The 21,561-nt window shown below is 36.1% G+C and overlaps 1 non-coding gene across 1 annotated transcript; it reads right to left on the minus strand.

The window, feature by feature from the left end:
* Window positions 1–20,453: 20,453 nt before the first annotated feature.
* Window positions 20,454–20,560, minus strand: LOC124516699 (U6 spliceosomal RNA). Its single transcript, XR_006963109.1, has one exon. It is a non-coding gene; the product is annotated as a U6 spliceosomal RNA (small nuclear RNA).
* Between the last annotated feature and the right edge of the window lie 1,001 nt (window positions 20,561–21,561).

Consider the following 21,561-nt stretch of genomic DNA (forward strand, 5'->3'; position numbering starts at 1 on the left):
CATCTGAAACCACAGAAGGCAGAAGGATGTGACAATATTTTTTGACTATTGAGAAAAAAGACTTTTCATGTGTAAATTTAACATCCGGGAAAGAAAATCCCCTTAAGAAATGAACGAAAATAAAGACATTATTGAACAACAGCAACAAAAAAGAAAATTTGTTTCCAGTAACATCCTTAAAGTGCAGCCGAAAGAAATTCTCTAAGTAGAAAGGAAAAGATAACAATCACCAGAACAAAATCTTGGGACTTCAGAAATGAAGGAAATACATTGGGATGGATAAAAATTGAGGTAAAATTGAGGTATTTTATTGTAATAAAAAAGCCTTAAAATGATGAGTTTATTAAATCATATTTGGAAGTTAATGTAAAATTATAACATTTGACATGGTTTTAAATGTACATAGTGGAAACACTATATAAAAGTGGGTAGAGGGACTCCTGGGTGGCTCAGTCAGTTAGGCACCCCGTTCTTAATTTCGGCTCAGGTCATGATCTCACAGTTTGTGAGCTTCAGCCCTGCATCGAGCTCCACACTCACAGCAAGAAACCTCCTTGGATTCACTCTCTTCCTCTTTCTCTGTCCCTGTTTCCCCACAAAATAAACTTTCAAAAAAGTGGGGAGAGTAAAGGGACTTGACTGACAGTAAGTTATCTGAACTTAACTCAGATAGTAAAACATGGATACCATAACAGTGATAAGTATGTACATGTATTAAAATACCTAGAGCAATAACAAAGAAAACTACACAAAGTAATAAACTCAACATTACTGTAAAAAATCAAAATGGAATCCTAAAAAAAATGCTTGAGTCACCCACAGGAAGGCAAAGAGAAATAGGGTTTAGAAACTCAGAAGAAACTAATAGAAAACAAATAATAAAATGTCAAGTGTTATTTAAATATAAACAGTCTAACTATGGCAGTGGAAGATAGACTGACAACACCTGAAATTAATATAGCACTATACCTGTTGGCCATCTAGATGTCTTCTTTAGAGAAGTGTATATTCATGTCTTCTGCCCATTTCTTCACTAGATTATTTGTTCTTCGAGTGTGGAGTTTGGTGAGTTCTTTATAGATTTTGGAGACTAGTCTTTTGTACGATATGTCATTTGCAAATATCTTTTCCCATTCTATCGGTTGCCTTTTAGTTTTGTTGATTGTTTCCTCTGCACTGCAGAAGTCAACGTCCCTCCTCATCAGGGAAATACAAATCAAAACCACACTCAGATATCACCTAATGCCAGTCAGAGTGGCTACAATGAACAAATCAGGAGACTATAGATGCTGGAGAGGATGTGGAGAAACGGGAACCCTCTTGCACTATTGGTCGGCATGCAAACTGGTGCAGCCACTCTGGAAAACAGTGTGGAGGTTCCTCAAAAAATTAAAAATAGATCTACCCTATGACCCAGCAAGAGCACTGCTAGGAATTTACCCAAGGGATACAGGAACGCTGATGCATAGAGGCACGTGTACCCCAATGGTTATAGCAGCACTCTCAACAATAGTCAAATTATGGAAAGAGCCTAAATGTCCATCAACTGGTGAATGGATAAAGAATTGTGGTTTATATGCACAATGGAATACTACGTGGCAATGAGAAAGAATGAAATATGGCCTTCTGTAGCAACGTGGATGGAACTGGAGAGTGTTATGCTAAGTGAAATAAGTCATACAGAGAAAGACAGATACCATATGTTTTTACTCTTATGTGGATCCTGAGAAACTTAACAGAAGACCATGGGTGAGGGGACGGGGAAAAAAAAGTTAGAGAGGGAAGGAGGCAAACCATAAGAGACTCTTAAAAACTGAGAATAAACGAAGGTTGATGGGGGGTGGGGGGGAGGGGAAAGTGGGTGATGGGCACTGAGGAGGGCACCTATTGGGATGAGCACTGGGTGTTGTATGGAAACCAATTTGACAATAAATTTCGTATTAAAAATAATAATATAGCACTGTATGTTAACTATTTGGGATTTAAAACAAAATTAAGGAGTACCTGGGTGGCTCAGTCAGTTAAGCATCTGACTTCAGGTCAGGTCATGATCTCCTGGTTCATGAGTACAAGCCCTGCATCAGGCTCTGTGCTGAGAGCTCAGAGCCTGGAGCCTGCTTCAGATTCTGTGTCTCCCTCTCTCTGCCTCCCTAACTCATGCTCTGACTCTCTCTCTCTGTCTTAAAACTAAATAAATATTTTTTAATTTTTAAATAAAATTAATAAAAATTTAAAAACAGATTGGCAGAGTAGATAAAAACACATCATCCAACAATATACTATATATAAAAAATCCACTTCAAATTCAATAACATAGAAAGGTTGAAAGTAAAAGGAAGCAAAAATACACCTGCAAACATCATTCAAAAAAGTAAGAGTGGTTATATAGTATCAAAGTACATTTTTGAGTGTAGAAAACTGCTGGAGACAAAAGGATCACTCCATGAGGAAGGGATTTTAACCCTTTATGTTTAGGCTCTTAAACAGAACCTCAAAATATATAGAGACAAAGGGAAAAATAGAAAATTTCACAGTTTTAGGTGGAAACTCACATTCCCTTGTCAGTAACTGATATAACCACTAAATGGGAAATCAGCAAAGATACAGAAAGTATGAACAACACAAACAACGTGATCTGATAGACATACACAGAACACTCCCATCAACCATGGCAGGACATACAGAACACTCATGCATCATTCAGCAAGATGCACCACATCGTGGGTGGTAAGATAATCCTCAATAGTTTAAAATAATTGGTTTAAAATAGTTTAAAATAATTTCTCAGAGTGTGTTCTCTGATCATAATGGAATCAAACTAAAAATGCATAACAAAAACTACAGGAAATCTCTAAGCAGTTGAAAATTAAAAAGAGGACTTCTAAATAACTCATATGTCAAAAATAATGTCTCAAAGGAAATAAGGAAGGACATAAAATTGAAAGGAAATGAAAATATGACATATAAAATTATGATATTAAACAAACCACCACTGTGAGGGAAAGTGATGGCACTAAAGGCTTACATAAGAAAAATTTTAAATGTCTCAAGTCAATAATCTGAGTAACTACTTCAAGAAACTAGAAAAAGAAGAGCAAATTGTCCTTAAGAAACATAAAGAAATCAATAATAAAGATAAGAGCAGAAATCAATGAAAGGAAAAAATGAGTAACATCTATAAACCTCTAACAACACTGACAGAATACATAATCAAAATAAAAAATGAAATGAAGGAAGTCACTATAGATCCTGTACCCATTAAAAGGGAAACAAAGAGATATAAAAAAAATAACCTGACCTCCATAAAGTCAACACCTTTAGAAGTATCATTCCTGGGGTGCCTGGGTGGCTCAGTCTGTTAAGCATCCAACTTTGGCTCAGGTCATGATCTCACAGTTTTTGAGTTCAAGCCCGCATGGAACACTGTGCTGACAGCTCAGAACCTGGAGCCTGCTTCAGATTCTGTGTCTCCCATCTCTCTGTCCCTCCTCTGCTCACAGTGTGTCTCTTTCTCTCTCTCTCTCTCTCTCTCAAATAAATACACACTAAAAAAATTTTTAAGAATCAATTCCTTCAAAGCAAAAACTACAAAATTTCAATCAAGAAGAAACTGACAATCAAAACTATACTGTGACCATGAAATTAAAAGTCTCCCCCAAAAAGAGAACTCCAGTTCCAGATGATTTCAGTAGAGAATTCTGCCATACATTCAAAGAATGAACACTAATTTGACACAATCTAATAGAAACAGAAGAGGTAGAAATACTCCCAACTCCTTTGATGAGGCTATTACACTTATATCAAAACTAGAAAAAAAAAAGACTGTACAATGAAAGAAAACTATATTCCTCATGAATTTGGAAGAAAAAATCCTCAACAAAATATTAGGAAATTGATCCAGCAATGTATAAATATATACACACACTATTACCAAGTGGAAATTATTCCAAACATGCAAGACAAAATAAACATTTGAAGTCAAACAATGTAATACATCATTGGCTAAATAAGAAAAATGATATGATCTTATAATGACATGGAAAAAGCATTTGCCAATTTAAGGCCATAATTTATGATAAAAATTCTCAAAAAGGAAAAACAGAAGGAACATCCTCAACTTCATAAGAAACATCTACAAAAAACTTTCAGTTAATCAGCAAGCAAGGATACCCACTCTCACCACTGTAATTCGTCATACTACTAAAAGTTTAGCCATATAATAAGGCAAGAAAAATTAATGAAGGAGATAATAGATCAGAAAGGAGGAAATAAAGCTGGACCAATTTTCAGGTGACATGGAAGAAACTAAAACACAAAAACAAACAAAAAAATCAACTGATAACTGAGTTTAGCATGAGGCAGTTCTCAAATCAAAATTAACACATAAACATAAAACCAACTTAATGTCTATATATTATCAATGAACATGTGGAAATCAAAATTTTTAAACAAAACTATAATTCTCCAAAGAAAATTAAGTATTTAAGGATAAGTCTGACAAATCATGTGCAGGATGTGTATGCTAAAAATTTTTAAATCCTGATGAAAGAAAAAAAAAAGACCTGAAGAGTACAATATAGGGGATATAGTGAATAATATTGTAATGACGTTGCATGGTGACAGATGGTGACCACATTTATCATGGTGAACACTGAGTAATGGAATTGTTGAATCACTGTCTTGTACATATGAAACTAATATAACACTGTATTTTAACTCTACTTTAGAAAATTTAAATTTTTAAATTTAAAAATAATAAAACAGGTGTGCCTGGGTTGCTCAGTCAGTTAGGCATCGACTTCAGCTCATGTTATGATATCACAGTTCGTGGGTTCAAGCCCTGCATGGGTTCCACAATGACCATGTGGAAGCCTGCTTGGGAGTCTCTTTCTGTCTCTCTGTCTCTCTCTCCCTCCAGCACTCATGCTTTCTCTCTCAAAAATAAATAAACTTTAAAAAAATAAATAATTTAAAAAAATAAAGCAAACAAGAAAGAAGACCTAAACAAATGGAGTAACACACTCTTCATGGATTGGGTGACTCAACATAGAAAAATCACCAGTTCTCCCCAAATTGATCTAAGGCACAATCCATTTCTTATCAAAATCACAGCATGCTCTTCTGTGGACATAGAGAAGCTTATCCTCAAATGTATCTGGAAAGTTTCAGGCCCTAAATCGCTAAAACAATTTTGACTAAGAATAACAAAGTGGGAGCTATTATTCTACTTGATATTAGATTTACTATATAGTCACAAAAATAAAGACATTGTGGTATTGACAAAGGAGTTGACATCCCTTTAATCAATGTATTAAAATAAAGAACACAGAAATGATAATATGCCCAATTAAGTTTTTGACAAAGATGCAAAAGCAATGCAAGAGGGAGAATCTTTTCAACAAATAGTGCAATGCTTTGTAGTTTTTAATATATGAGTCTTTCACTTCATGGTAAAATGTAGTCCTAATTTATTCTTTTTAATAATATTTTAAGCAGAATGTGTGAGTTTAAAATTTTTCCCTTTAGGAATGTTCATTGCAAGTGTATAGAAATATAAATTATTATATTTATTGATTTTATATCTTGCAACTTTGCTGAATTTACTTACTAATTGTAATGATTAACTCTGGCCAAAATCAGGTCAGATTCACTAACCCTTTTACTTGAATATTTGGAAGACTGACTCCTCCCAAGAATGTATTCATGTCCTCTGACCTGGTTAAGGCTAAGCAGGATAACGTTGGCCATCTTCGGTATGAAGATCTACTGTCTCCCATATATTTTTATTAAGCCATTTATTTATATTAGTATGGACACATAGATATTTATTTTATACTTTGAGTATTCAATATTTCCTTACTTTCATTCTCAATTCTAGTTTTGTTCAGTAGGAACTCCTATAAGTTGTCTTCTGTATGCCTTTGACATATTCCCATTGTTTTGGGGGTAATTTAGCAATTGTTTTTATTAAGCTTCTATGATGAAGGAATTGTCTCAACATTGGGTAATAAGAACATATGTTTCTTTCCAAATTGTGAGTTTGAAACTTTTTCTGCAAGCAGTGATAGCTTGCAGACTTCTCAACTATGAATCATCAAATAGCAGTTGAATACAAAGAGCAACATTGTTTCTTTACTGGTATTAAAAATCAGTCAGAAATGAATCTTTCCTCTAATTCAGGCTGGAAGTCCAAACCATGATGAGAACGTCCTATGCATCGGGATGCCTAAGAATCAGACAGAGGACGTGCTTGCAATATTAAGCTGGCATCTCCATTGAGGCAAATTTCCAAGACAGAATTTTCAAGAATAAAATTTACCAACTAGTTTAGAGTTAATTACAATCCACTGGATTTCTGGAAACTCAGTAACTTTTACTGCCTCGGCAAAGGAAGAAAGTGGATATTAAGAGAAACAACTTGGCAAATCATACACCCTTTCCCCAGAACCACAAATATTACTGAACATAAATAGTGTCTTAGACCTGTGGGAATGGGGAAAGACTGAGCAGGGTAATGAGAAGCTCAGTCTTATATTGAAATATTTCTTTTGAGACCTGTTGGGCAAGGAGAGAAGTTCACAATGACCTCTAAACAGTTTGAAAGCCTGTAATTACCTCAGGTAATTGTTCAAGATAATATTCACTAACCATTGACTTTATGCTAGGCAGGGGCTTTGCCAGAGGCAAACGGGAATGCGGAGAATTCAGCCCAACCTTAAGGGGCTGCCAAGGTGTTCCTTACACAGGAGGCAGCCATCATGTTTTTAAAGTGAACAAATTAATAAGTACATGCACATGCAGTTGAATAAACAGGAGAATGAATAACATGATGTGGGAGAAAGACATGATCTAATAGTTGATACACCCTATGATAATACATTTGAGTTGATTTTTGTACAGGATGTGATATAATGATCCAGCTTGACTCTTCTACTTGTGGATATCCAGTTTTTCCAGTACCATTTATTGAAGAGACTATTCTTTCCCTATTATGTATTCTTCATACCTGTGTTGTGGATCAATTGTTCATAGATACATAAATTTATTTCTGAACTCTCTATTCTATTACATTAGTCTATATGTCTGTCTTTCTGCCAATACTGTACTGTTTTGATTACTGCAGGTTTCAGGTATATTTTGAAATCAGGAAGTACGATATTCCCAGCTTTGTTCTTGCTAAAGACTGCTCTGGCTACCTGAGATTTTTTGTTGTTGCTTTAAATTTAAGATTGCTTTTTCTATTTCTGTAAAGAATTCCATTAAAATTTTGTTAGGGGTTACATTGAATCTGTAGGTTGGTTAATATGGACATTTTAACATAATTATTTCAATTCATGAACATGGATGACTTTACATTTACCTGTGTCTTCTTTAATTTTCACTATTTTTTTAAATTTTTTAATTTTTTTTAAATTTCATGAAAATTTAATGTATGTATAGGTCATTTATCTCTTCAATTAAGTTTATTTGTAGGTATTTTATTCTTTTTGTTCTCATTGTGAATGGGGTTGCTTTCTTAACTTCCTTTTTGAATAATTCATTGTGTATAGAAATGTGACTCCTTTTTGTATGTTGATTTCATATCCTGCACCTTTACTGAATTAATGTGTGTGTGTGTGTGTGTGTGTGTGTGTGTGTGTGTGTCGACTGTAAGGTATTTTGCATATATGATTATGTCATCTGCAAACAAATAATTTTTCTTCTTTCTTTCCAATTTCAATGCCATTTATTTATTGTTCTCATCTAATTCTCCAGTTAAAACTTCCAGTACTGTGTTTAATAGAAGAGGTGAGGGTGGGTACCCTTGCCTTATACTGGCTCTTAGAGGAGAAATTTTCAGTTTTTCACCATTGATTATGATGCTACCTATGAGCTGTTCATATATACCCTTTATTTTGTTCAGGTAAGTTCATTCTATACCTATTTTGTCAAGAGTTTTAAAGTCATGAATGGATGTTGAATTTTGTCAAATACTTTTTCTTTCTATTGTGCTGGGGTTTTTTTCTTTCATTCTTTTACTGTGGTGTGTTACACTGATTGATTTGCTTAGTTGAGCAATCCTTGCATTCTAAGAATTAATACCTTTTGATCAGGGTGTAGGATCCTTGTAATGTGCTATTATATTCAGATTGCTAACATTTTGTGGAGGACTTTTGCATCTGTATTCATCAGAGGTATTGGCCTGTAGTTTTCTACTATCGCTCTTTTTTCCGGTTTTGGTATCAGAATGATACTGGCCTCACAAAATGTTTTCAGAAATGTTCCTGCTTTGGGGTGCCTGGTTGGCTCAGTAAGTTAAGTGTCCGACTTCGGTTCAGGTCATGATCTCATGTTTCATGAGTTAGAGCACTGCATCAGGCTCTGGGCTGACAGCTCAGAGCCTGGAGCCTGCGTCAAATTCTGTGTCTCCCTCTCTCTCTGCCCCTCCCCCACTCATGCTCTGTTTCTCTCTCAAGAATAAATAAACATTAAAAAAAAAAAGAAAAATGTTCCATTTTTTTGGTAGAATTTAAGAAAGATTGTTAGTATTCACTTACTGTTTGGTAGAATTGACCCATGAAGCCATTTTGTCTGGTCCTAGGCTTTTCTGGTCATTGGCACAGAAAAGCTGTCCACCCTCACCTCTTCTATTAAACACAATACTGGAAGTTTTAGCTGGATAATTGGATGAGAAAAATAAATAAATGGCATTGAAATTGGAAAGAAAGAATAAAAATTATCTGTTTGCAGATGACAATCATATATTGATTTTCTGAATCATATATTCAACCTATTTGTTAGTGGTCTAGTCATGATTTCTAATTTTTCTTTATTTGATTTTTTAGACCATATTTTTCTAGTAATTTATCCATTTCTTCTAAGTTATCCAATTTGTTGGCATATAGTTGTTCATAATAGTCTCATAATTCACTTTATTTCTGAGACATCAATTGTAATGTCCCACTTTCATTCCTGATTTTACTTATTTGAATATTCTCTTTTTTTCTTAGTCTAGTTAAGAGTTTTCTATTCTGTTGATCTTTTAAAAAAACACTATCATTTTTCTATTCTCTATTCAATGTATTTCTGCTCTAATCTACTATATCCTTCCCTTTCCTTCTGCTAACCTTGGTCTGTGTTTTTTCTCTAGTTCCTTGAAATGTAAAGTTAGATTTCACTTGAGACCTTTCTTTTTTTATTAATGCAGGCATTCCAACTATAAACTTCCCTCTTAGTATGTTTTTGCTACACCCCATAGTTTTTGACATGTTGTGTTATCATTTTCATTTGTCTTGAGATACTCTTAAAATTTTCTCTTGATTTCATTTTTGACTCAATGTTTGCTCAAATGTGTATTGCTTAGTTTCCAATATTTGTGAGTTTTTCTGTTTTCTAACAGTTACTGATTTCTAACTTCATGCCATTTGGGGCAGAAAAGACACTGGGAATTATTTTTATTTTTCTTTAATGTGTTAATACTTATGACCTAATAGATTAAGATAGATCTATGATAGATCATGAAAGATCAATAATAGATGATGGAGAATGTTCCATATGCTCTTGACAATATAAATATTCTACTGTTGTGTGGAAAGTTCTGAATATGTCTGTTATGTCCATTTGGATTGTAGTGATGTTCAAGTTTGCTATTTTCTTATTGATTTTCTGTCTAAATGTTCTATCATTATTGACAGTAGGGTATTCGACTTTTCTATTACTATTATTTTGCTGTCAACTTCTCCCTTCAGATCTGTCAATATTTGTTTTATATTTGTAGGTGCTCTAATATTGGCTGCTTATACACTTATAGTTATTATATCTTCATGTTGAAATGACTCTTTTATCATTATGATATTCTTATATACTTTAAGCCAGTTTTTATGAGACTATTTTGTCTGATATAAACATAGCCACCCTTGTTTTCTTTTGGTTACCATTTGTATGGTATACCTTTTTCCATCCCTTCACTGTCAGCATATGTATGTCCTTAAATCTAAAGTGAGTCTCCAAAAGCAATCCTGGGAAAGAAGAACAAAGTTGGAGACATTATACTCCCTGCTTTCAACCTATATTTTGAAACATAGTGAAAGCTATAGTAATCAAAACAATATGGTATTGGCATAAAAACAGACACATAGAGCAATAGAATATAATAAAAACCCAGAAATAAATCCCCACCTATTTGATCAATTCATTTATGACAAAGGAGCCAAAACTATGCAATGATAAAAGGACAACTTTCTTCATTAAATGGTGGTGGGTAAAACAAACACATACATGCAAAAAGAATGAAACTGGACACTATCTTACACCATACAAAAAAATTAACTCAAAGTGGATTACAGACTTGAATGTGACATCTGAAACCATGAAACTCCTAGAAGAAAAATATAACCAGTAAGATCCTTGACCAAGGTCTTGGCATTGATGTTTTGGATTTTACACCAAAAACAAAAGCAACAAAAGCAAAAATAAGCAAGTGGGACTACATCAAACTAAAACACTTATGCACAGCAAAGGAAACCATCAACAAAATGAAAGAGCAACCTAATTAATTGGATGAAATATTTGTAAACCATTTGTCTGATAGGAGGTTGATATCCAAAATATATTTAAAAACTCACACAACTCAACAGTAAAAAAAAATCCAATTTAAGAGATCTGAATAGATATTTTTCCAAAGAAGACATACAGATGGCTAATTGACACATGACACATGAAAAGATGCTCAACATCTCTAATCATCAGGGAAATGCAAATCAAAACCACTATGAGATATCACCTCACATCTGTGAGAATGGGTATGATCAAAAAGACAAGAAACTGTTCAGGACATGGAAAAAGGGAACTCTTGTGCCTTGATGGTGGGAATGTAAATTTGTGCAGCTTCTATGAAAAGCAGTATGGAAGATCCTCAATAAACTACAAATAGAACAGTTATGTGATTCAGAAATTCTACTTCTGGGTATTTACCCAAAGAAAGTAAAAACACTCAAAAAGATACATGCATCCTATGTTTATTTCAGCAATATTTACAATAGTAAAGATATGAAAACAGCCCAAGTGTCCATCAATGAATGAGGGGATAAATAAAATGTGATATATAATAATATTAATATAATAATAATAACAATATTATTATTCAGCCATAAAAAAGAATGAAATCTTGCCGTTTGTAACAACATGGATGATCCATGAGGGCACTATGCTAAGTGAAATAAGTCAGGCAGAGAAAGACAACTGTATGATCTCACTTATATATGTGGAATCTCAAAAAAAAAAGTGAGATCATAGATACAGAGAATGAATTAAGATTGCTAGAGCTATCTGGGGTGGGGGATGAGTGAAACGGGTGAAGGGCGTCAAAGGTACCAGCTACCTTTGTACCAGGTATAAAATAATTAACATCCCAATGTAACATATAGCATATGTGACAAATGTATAACATATAGCATAGCAACTATAGTTAATAATACCATAGTCATTATTTGAAAGTTTATAAGAAAATAAATCTTAAAATCTTATCACCAAAAAATTCTTTAATTATGTATCATGACAGATGCTAACTAGACATATGGAGGTGACTATTTAAAAATATATACAAATATCTGGGGCACCTGGGAGGCTCAGTGAGTTAAGTGTCAGACTCTTGGTTTCAGCTCAGGTAATGATCTCATGGTTCATGATTTCAAGCATCGTGTTGGGCTCTGCACTGACAGTGTGGAGCCTGCTTGGGATCCTCTCTCTCCCTCTCTCAATGTCCCTCCCCTGCTTGCTCTCTCTCTCTTTCTCTCAAAAAGGTATATATATATATATGTATATATATACACATATATATGTATATATATACACATATATATGTATATATATATGTTTATATACATGTATATATATGTATATATATATGTATATATGTATATATATGTATATATATGTACAAATATCAAATCATTATATTGTATACCTGAAAAATAAGATAAATTTTCGTTTTATAAGCAAACTAGTGAAAAGTAAAAGTTTAAAACAATTTTGATTTGATTCTGGTGTTGACTTTTATTTAGAATCATATGTATTTGTTATAGAAAACTAAAAATTCAGAACAAACAGAAAAATAATTTAAAATCAACTATAGCCCCAAAACAATGGTGATTATTGCTGACTCTTTGCTTTTTCATGTTGTAAAATTTCTTCTACAGATATGTGTTTGTGCATGAAAGCATGGGGGTTATAAATTGAGATCATAACTTATGTTATGTCATATACACATTTTTTCCTCAAACAATATATAATGACCATTTCTTTATCTCATTAAATGCATTATTTTTAAAGACTACATAGTGACGTAAATTATGTATATACCATAGTTTTTATTTTTTACATAAATGTTCTCATATAACATATATACCATCCTTATGGGTAAATTTATAACATATAACAACATAACATGCAACATTCATATTATTCATTTATAGGTAAATTTTGACATGTCCATGATTTACTTTAAAAATCCTATAAAAATTATACTTTTAAATTTGAAAATAATTTTTTTTTAATAAACTGAGTCTCTTGGGTGAAGGTTTGACAAAATGGGTGAAGGGAATAAAAATGTACAAAACTCCTGGTTATAAAGTAAATCATGGAAGGGCATCTGGGATGGCTCAGTCAGTTGGATATCTGACTCTTGATTTTGGCTCAGGTCATAATCCCAGGATTGTGGGATCGAGCCCTGCTTTGGGCTCTGTGCTGTGCTGAGCATGGAGTCTGCTTAAGATTCTCTCTCTCCTCCTCTTCCCCTCTCCCCCACTTGTCCTCTCTTTCCAAAAATATAAATAAATAAATAAATAATCGTGGGATGTACTGTACAGCATGGGGATTACAGTAAATAATATTGCATTGCATATTTAAAACTTGCTAAGAGAATACATTTTAGACCTCATTACAAAGCAAACTTCTTGTAAATATCTGTGGTAATACGAGTTAACTGGAGTTATTGTGGTAATAATTTAGCAATATACACAAATATGAAATCATTATGTTCTACACCTGAAACTAATATAATATTATGCCAATTCTACATCAGTAAACTAGATGAATAAACAAACAGGAATCTCTTGTAGATGTCATAAGAGTAGATCATTTATTTTTAATCCCTTCAGCTACTCTATGTCTTTTGATTGGAGAGTTTAGTCCATTTACATTTAAAGTAATTATTGATGGATGAGAGCTTAATATTGTCATTTTGTTAATTGTTTTCAATCTCTTATGCATTTCTTTTGCCCTCTCTTGCTATCTTTTTCTTTGATGATTTCATTTGATGGGATGTTTTTGTAATGATTTTCTTTGATTCTTTTCTCTCTTTTTTATATCCACTATAAGTTTTTATTTGTGGTTACCTTGTGTTTTCAACAAAATATCATTTAATTGTAACCATCTTTTTGAAGTTAATAATAACTTAACTTTAATCACATGCAAAATTGCTCACTTTACTACCTCCCCCCCCACACACACACTGTGTTCTTGTAGTCAGTTTGCTTCTTTTTTTTTATTTTGTATACATTAACAAGTTTTTGTCTTTTAACATTTATATTAGGATTAAAATGAATTTTTTAAATTTTGAATCTTTCTTTTAATTTTTTAAAAACGTTTGCTTTTTTTATTTTATTTTTCTTTTTTAAAAGTCACATCCAAATTAGATAGCATATAGTGAAGCAATGATTTCAGGAGTAGATTCCTTAATGCCCTTTACCCATTTAGCCCATCCCCTTCCCACAACCCCTCCAGCAACTCTCAAGATTGTTCTCCATATTTATGAGCCTCTTCTGTTTTGTCCCCCTCCCTGTTTTTATATTATTTTTGTTTCCCTTCCCTAATATTCACCTGTTTTGTCTCTTAAAGTCCTCATATGAGTGAAATCATATGATTTTTGTCTTTCTATGACTGACTAATTTCACTTAGCATAATACCCTCCAAATCCATCCACATAGTTGCAAATGGCAAGATTTCATTCTTTTTGATTGCCAAGGAATACCCCATTGTATATATATACCACATTTTCTTTCTCCATTCATCCGTCGATGGACATTTGGGCTCCTTCTATATTTTGGCTATTGTTGATAATGCTGCTATAAACATGGGGGTGCATGTGTCCTTTCAAAACAGCACACCAGTAACCCGTGGATAAATGCCTAGTAGTACAATTGCTGGGTTGTAGGGTAGTTCTGTTTTTAGGTTTTTTTTGTGTGTGAATCAAAGACCTTTATTTTTTTTATTATTTTTTTAATATATGAAATTTATTGTCAAATTGGTTTCCATACAACACCCAGTGCTCATCCCAAAAGGTGCCCTCCTCAATACCCATCACCCACCCTCCCCTCCCTCCCACCCCCTATCAACCCTCAGTTTGTTCTGTTTTTAACAGTCTCTTATGTTTTGGCTCTCTCCCACTCTAACCTCTTTTTTTCTTTTCCTTCCCTTCCCCCATGGGTTTCTGTTAAGTTTCTTAGGATACACATAAGAGTGAAATCATATGGTATCTGTCCTTCTCTGTATGGCTTATTTCACTTAGCATCACACTCTCCAGTTCCATCCACGTTGCTACAAAAGGCCATATTTCATTCTTTCTCATTGCCACGTAGTATTCCATTGTGTATATAAACCACAATTTCTTTATCCATTCATCAGTTGATGGACATTTAGTTTCTTTCCATAATTTGGCTATTGTTGAGAGTGCTGCTATAAACATTGGGGTACAAGTGTCCCTATGCATCAGTACTCCTGTATCCCTTGGATAAATTCCTAGCAGTGCTATTGCTGGGTCATAGGGTAGGTCTATTTTTAATTTTCTGAGGAACCTCCACATTGCTTTCCAGAGCGGCTGCACCAATTTGCATTCCCACCAACAGTGCAAGAGGGTTCCCGTTTCTCCACATCCTCTCCAGCATCTATAGTCTCCTGATTTGTTCATTTTGGCCACTCTGACTGGTGTGAGGTGATACCTGAGTGTGGTTTTGATTTGTATTTCCCTGATAAGGAGCGATGTTGAGCATCTTTTCATGTGCCTGTTGGCCATCTGGATGTCTTCTTTAGAGAAGTGTCTATTCATGTTTTCTGCCCATTTCTTCACTGGGTTATTTGTTTTTCGGGTGTGGAGTTTGGTGAGCTCTTTATAGATTTTGGATACTAGCCCTTTGTCCGATATGTCATTTGCAAATATCTTTTCCCATTCTGTTGGTTGCCTTTTAGTTTTGTTGGTTGTTTCCTTTGCTGTGCAGAAGATTTTTATCTTCATAAGGTCCCAGTAATTCACTTTTGCTTTTAATTCCCTTGCCTTTGGGGATATGTCGAGTAAGAGATTGCTACGGCTGAGATCAGAGAGGTCTTTTCCTGCTTTCTCCTCTAAGGTTTTGATGGTTTCCTGTCTCACATTCAGGTCCTTTATCCATTTTGAGTTTATTTTTGTGAATGGTGTGAGAAAGTGGTCTAGTTTAAACCTTCTGCATGTTGCTGTCCAGTTCTCCCAGCACCATTTGTTAAAGAGACTGTCTTTTTTCCATTGGATGTTGTTTCCTGCTTTGTCAAAGATGAGTTGGCCATACGTTTGTGGGTCTAGTTCTGGGGTTTCTATTCTATTCCATTGGTCTGTGTGTCTGTTTTTGTGCCAATACCATGCTGTCTTGATGATGACAGCTTTGTAGTAGAGGCTAAAGTCTGGGATTGTGATGCCTCCTGCTTTGGTCTTCTTCTTCAAAATTCCTTTGGCTATTCGGGGCCTTTTGTGGTTCCATATGAATTTTAGGATTGCTTGTTCTAGTTTCGAGAAGAATGCTGGTGCAATTTTGATTGGGATTGCATTGAATGTGTAGATAGCTTTGGGTAGTATTGACATTTTGACAATATTTATTCTTCCAATCCATGAGCAGGGAATGTCTTTCCATTTCTTTAAATCTTCTTCAATTACCTTCATAAGTTTTCTATAGTTTTCAGCATACAGATCTTTTACATCTTTGGTTAGATTTATTCCTAGGTGTTTTATGCTTCTTGGTGCAATTGTGAATGGGATTAGTTTCTTTATTTGTCTTTCTGTTGCTTCATTATCAGTGTATAAGAATGCAACTGATTTCTGTACACTGATTTTGTATCCTGCAACTTTGCTGAATTCATGTATCAGTTCTAGCAGACTTTTGGTGGAGTCTATTGGATTTTCCATGTATAATATCATGTCATCTGCAAAAAGCGAAAGCTTGACTTCATCTTTGCCAATTTTGATGCCTTTGATTTCCTTTTGTTGTCTGATTGCTGATGCTAGAACTTCCAGCACTATGTTAAACAACAGCAGTGAGAGTGGGCATCCCTGTCGTGTTCCTGGTCTCAGGGAAAAAGCTCTCAGTTTTTCCCCGTTGAGGATGATGTTAGCTGTGGGCTTTTCATAAATGGCTTTTATGATCTTTAAGTATGTTCCTTCTATCCCGACTTTCTCAAGGGTTTTTATTAAGAAAGGGTGCTGGATTTTGTCAAAGGCCTTTTCTGCATCGATTGACAGGATCATATGGTTCTTCTCTTTTTTTTTTTGTTAATGTGATGTATCACGTTGATTGATTTGCAAATGTTGAACCAGCCCTGCATCCCAGGAATGAATCCCACTTGATCATGCTGAATAATTCTTTTTATATGCTCTTGAATTCGATTTGTTAGTATCTTATTGAGAATTTTTGCATCCATATTCATGAGGGATATTGGCCTATAGTTCCTTTTTTTACTGGGTCTCTGTCTGGTTTAGGAATCAAAGTAATACTGGCTTCATAGAATGAGTCTGGAAGTTTTCCTTCCCCTTCTATTTCTTGGAATAGCTTGAGAAGGATAGGTATTATCTCTGCTTTAAACGTCTGGTAGAACTCCCCTGGGAAGCCATCTGGTCCTGGACTCTTATTTGTTGGGAGATTTTTGATAACCGATTCAATTTCTTCGCTGGTTATGGGTCTGTTCAAGCTTTCTATTTCCTCCTGATTGAGTTTTGGAAGCGTGTGGGTGTTCAGGAATTTGTCCATTTCTTCCAGGTTGTCCAATTTGTTGGCATATAATTTTTCATAGTATTCCCTGATAATTGTTTGTATCTCTGAGGGATTGGTTGTAATAATTCCGTTTTCATTCATGATTTTATCTATTTGGGTCATCTCCCTTTTCTTTTTGAGAAGCCTGGCTAGAGGTTTGTCAATTTTGTTTATTTTTTCAAAACACCAACTCTTGGTTTCGTTGATCTGCTCTACAGTTTTTTTAGATTCTGTATTGTTTATTTCTGCTCTGATCTTTATTATTTCTCTTCTTCTGCTGGGTTTAGGCTGCCTTTACTGTTCGGCTTCTATTTCCTTTAGGTGTGCTGTTAGATTTTGTATTTGGGATTTTTCTTGTTTCTTGAGATAGGCCTGGATTGCAATGTATTTTCCTCTCAGGACTGCCTTCGCTGCATCCCAAAGCGTTTGGATTGTTGTATTTTCATTTTCCTTTGTTTCCATATATTTTTTAACTTCTTCTCTAATTGCCTGGTTGACCCACTCATTCGTTAGTAGGGTGTTCTTTAACCTCCATGCATTTGGAGGTTTTCCAGACTTTTTTCTGTGGTTGATTTCAAGCTTCATAGCATTGTGATCTGAAAGTATGCATGGTATAATTTCAATTCTTGTAAACTTATGAAGGGCTGTTTTGTGACCCAGTATATGATCTATCTTGGAGAATGTTCCATGTGCACTTGAGAAGAAAGTATATTCTGTTGCTTTGGGATGCAGAATTCTAAATATATCTGTCAAGTCCATCTGATCCACTGTATCATTCGGGGCCCTTGTTTCTTTATTGACCGTGTGTCTAGATGATCTATCCATTTCTGTAAGTGGGGTTTTAAAGTCCCCTGCAATTACCACATTCTTATCAATAAGGTTGCTTATGTTTATGAGTAACTGTTTTATATATTTGGGAGCTCCAGTATTCGGCGCATAGACATTTATAATTGTTAGCTCTTCCTGATGGATAGACCCTGTAATTATGATATAATGCCCTTCTTCATCTCTTGTTACCGCCTTTAATTTAAAGTCTAGTTTGTCTGATATAAGTATGGCTACTCCAGCTTTCTTTTGGCTTCCAGTAACATGATAAATAGTTCTCCATCCCCTCACTCTGAATCTAAAGGTGTCCTCAGATCTAAAATGAGTCTCTTGTAGACAGCAAATAGATGGGTCTTGTTTTTTTATCCATTATGATACCCTATGTCTTTTGGTTGGCGCATTTAATCCATTTACATTCAGTGTTATTATAGAAAGATATGGGTTTAGAGTCATTGTGACGTCTGTATGTTTTATGCTTGTAGTGATGTCTCTTGTTCTTTGTCTTACATGATCCCCCTTAGGATCTCTTGTAGGGCTGGTTTAGTGGTGACAAATTCCTTCAGTTTTTGTTTGTTTGGGAAGACCTTTATCTCTCCTTCTATTCTAAATGACAGACTTGCTGGATAAAGGATTCTCGGCTGCATGTTTTTCCTGTTTAGCACACTGAAAATATCGTGCCAATCCTTTCTGGCCTGCCAAGTTTCAAAAGAGAGATCAGTCACGAGTCTTATAGGTCTCCCTTTATATGTGAGGGCACGTTTATCCCTCGCTGCTTTCAGAATTTTCTCTTTATCCTTGTATTTTGCCAGTTTCACTATGATATGTCATGCAGAAGATCGATTCAAGTTACGTCTGAAGGGAGTTCTCTGTGCCTCTTGGATTTCAATGCCTTTTTCCTTCCCCAGTTCAGGGAAATTCTCAGCTATAATTTCTTCAAGTACCCCTTCAGCACCTTTCCCTCTCTCTTCCTCCCCTGGGATACCAATTATGCGTATAGTATTTGTTTTTAGTGTATCACTTAATTCTCTAATTTTCCCCTCATACTCCTGGATTTTTTTTATCTCTCTTTCTCTCAGCTTTCTCTTTTTCCATAACTTTATCTTCTAGTTGACCTATTCTTTCCTCTGCCTCTTCAATCCGAGCTGTCGTTGTTTCCATTTTGTTTTTCATTTCATTTAAAGTGCTTTTCAGCTCCTCGTGACTGTTCCTTAGTCCCTTGATCTCTGTAGCAAGAGATTCTCTGCTCTCCTGTATACTGTTTTCAAGCCCAGCAATTAATTTTATGACTATTCTTCTAAATTCACTTTCTATTATATTATTTAAATCCTTTTTGATCAGTTCATTAGCTGTTGTTATTTCCTGGAGATTCTTCTGAGGGGAATTCTTCCGTTTGGTCATTTTGGATAGTCCCTGGAGTGGTGAGGACCTGCAGGGCACTTCCCCTGTGCTGTGGTGTATAACTGGAGCTGGTGGGCGGGGCCGCAGTTAGTCCTGATATCTGCCCCCAGCCCACTGCTAGGGCCACAGTCAGACTGGTGTGTGCTTTGTCTTCCCCTCTCCTAGGGGAGGGATTCACTGTGGGGTGGCATGGCCCATCTGGGCTACTTGCACACTGCCAGGCTTGTGATGCTGGGTATCTGGCGTATTAGCTGGGGTGGGTAGGCAAAGTGCCCGGGGGCAGGAGGGGCAGGCTTAGCTCGCTTCTCCTTAGGTGATCCACTTCAGGAGGGGCCCTGTGGCAGCGGGAGGGAGTCAGATCTGCTGCCGGAGGTTTGGCTCCACAGAAGCACAGAGTTGGGTGTTCACGCGGAGCGAGCAAGTTCCCTGGTAGAATCTGGTTCCCTTTGGGATTTTGGCTGGGGGATGGGCGGGGGAGATGGCGCTGGCGAGTGCCTTTGTTCCCCACCAAACTGAGCTCTGTCCTCCGGGGGCTCAGCAGCTATCCCTCCCTTTGTCCTCCAGCCTTCCAGCTTTCTGAGCAGAGCTGTTAACTTATGACCTCCCAGACGCTAAGTCGCGCTTGCTGTGGGAACACACTCTGTCTGCCCGGCCCCTCCTCTTTTGCCAGCCAGACTCGGGGGCTCTGCTTGGCTGGCGAGCTGCCCCTCCACCCTGGCTCCCTCCTGCCAGTCCAAGGAGCGCGCACCGCCTCGCCGCCCTTCCTACCCTCTTCCGTGGGCCTCTCGTCTGCGCTTGGCTCCAGAGACTCCGTTCTGCTAATCCTCTGGCGGTTTTCTGGGTTATTTAGGCAGGTGTAGGTGGAATCTAAGTGATCAGCAGGACGCGTGGTGAGCCCAGCGTCCTCCTATGCCGCCATCTTCTTCCCAACTCCCAGTTGTTTTTTTTAATGTTTATTATTTTTTGTGTTAACATAATACACCAACTCCCTCAGCTTAGTTTATTTTTTGCTTTTTAATATGAAATTTATTGTCAAATTGGTTTCCATACAACACCCAGTGCTCATCCCAAAAGGTGCCCTCCTCTATACCCATCACCCACCCCCCTTCCCTCCCACCCCCCATCAACCTTCAGTTTGTTCTCAGGTTTAAGAGTCTCTTATGCTTTGGCTACATCCCTCTCTAACCTCTTTTTTTTTTCTTCAAAAATATGGAAGTCTTCACGAATTTGTATGTCATCCTTGTTCAGGGGCCATGCTAATCTTCTCTGTATCATTCCAATTTTAGTATATGTGCTGCCAAAGTGAGGACCTTTTTTTGGTTTTTTGAGGAATCTCCATACTGTTTTCCAGAGTGGCTGCACCAGCTTGCACTGCCACCAACAACGCAAAAGAGACCCTCTTTCTCCACATCTTCACCAACATCTGTTGTTGCCTGAGTTGTTAATGTTAGCCATTCTGACAAGTTTAAGGTGATATCTCATTGTGGTTTTGATTTGTATTTCCCTAATGATGAGTGAAGTTGAGCATTTTTTCATGTGTTGGTTGGCCATATGAATGTCTTCCTTGGAGAAGTGTCTATTCATGTCTTTTGCCCATTTCTTCACTAGATTATTTGTTTTTTGGGTGTTGAGTTTGATAAGTTCTTTAGAGATTTTGGATACTAACCCTTTATCTGATATGACATTTGAAAATATCTTCTCCCATTCTGTTGGTTGCCTTTCGGTTTTGCTAATTGTTTCCTTCGCTGTGCAGAAGCTTTTTATTTTGATGAGGTCCCAGTCGTTCATTTTTGCTTTTCTTTCCCTTGCCTCCAGAGACGTGTTGAGTAAGAAGTTGCCACAGCCAAGGCCAAATAGGTTTTTGCCTGCTTTCTCCTTGAGGATTTTGATGGTTTCCTGTCTTATGTTTAGGTCTTTCATCCATTTTGAGTTTATTTTTGTGTATGGTGTAAGAAAGTGGTCCAGGTTCATTTTTCTGCATGTCACTGTCCAGTTTTCCCAGCACCACTTGCTGAAGAGACTGTCTTTATTCCACTGGATATTCTTTCCTGCTTTGTCAAAGATTAGTTGGCCATATGTTTGTGGGTCCATTTCTGGGTCCTCAATTCTGTTCCATTGATCTGAGTGTCTGTTCTTCTGCCAGTACCATACTATCTTGATGATGACAGCTTTGTAGTATAGCTTGACGTCTGGGATTGTGATGCCTCCTACTTTGGTTGTATTTTTCAAGATTGCTTTGGCTGTTTGGGGCCTTTTCTGGTTCCATACAAATTTTAGGATTATTTGTTCTAGCTCTGTGAAGAATGTTGGT

This window comes from Lynx rufus, unplaced genomic scaffold (assembly GCF_022079265.1).
Source record: "Lynx rufus isolate CCGP_SWC_20201006 ecotype Redwood Valley unplaced genomic scaffold, mLynRuf1.p SCAF_2, whole genome shotgun sequence".
NCBI lineage: Eukaryota > Metazoa > Chordata > Mammalia > Carnivora > Felidae > Lynx > Lynx rufus.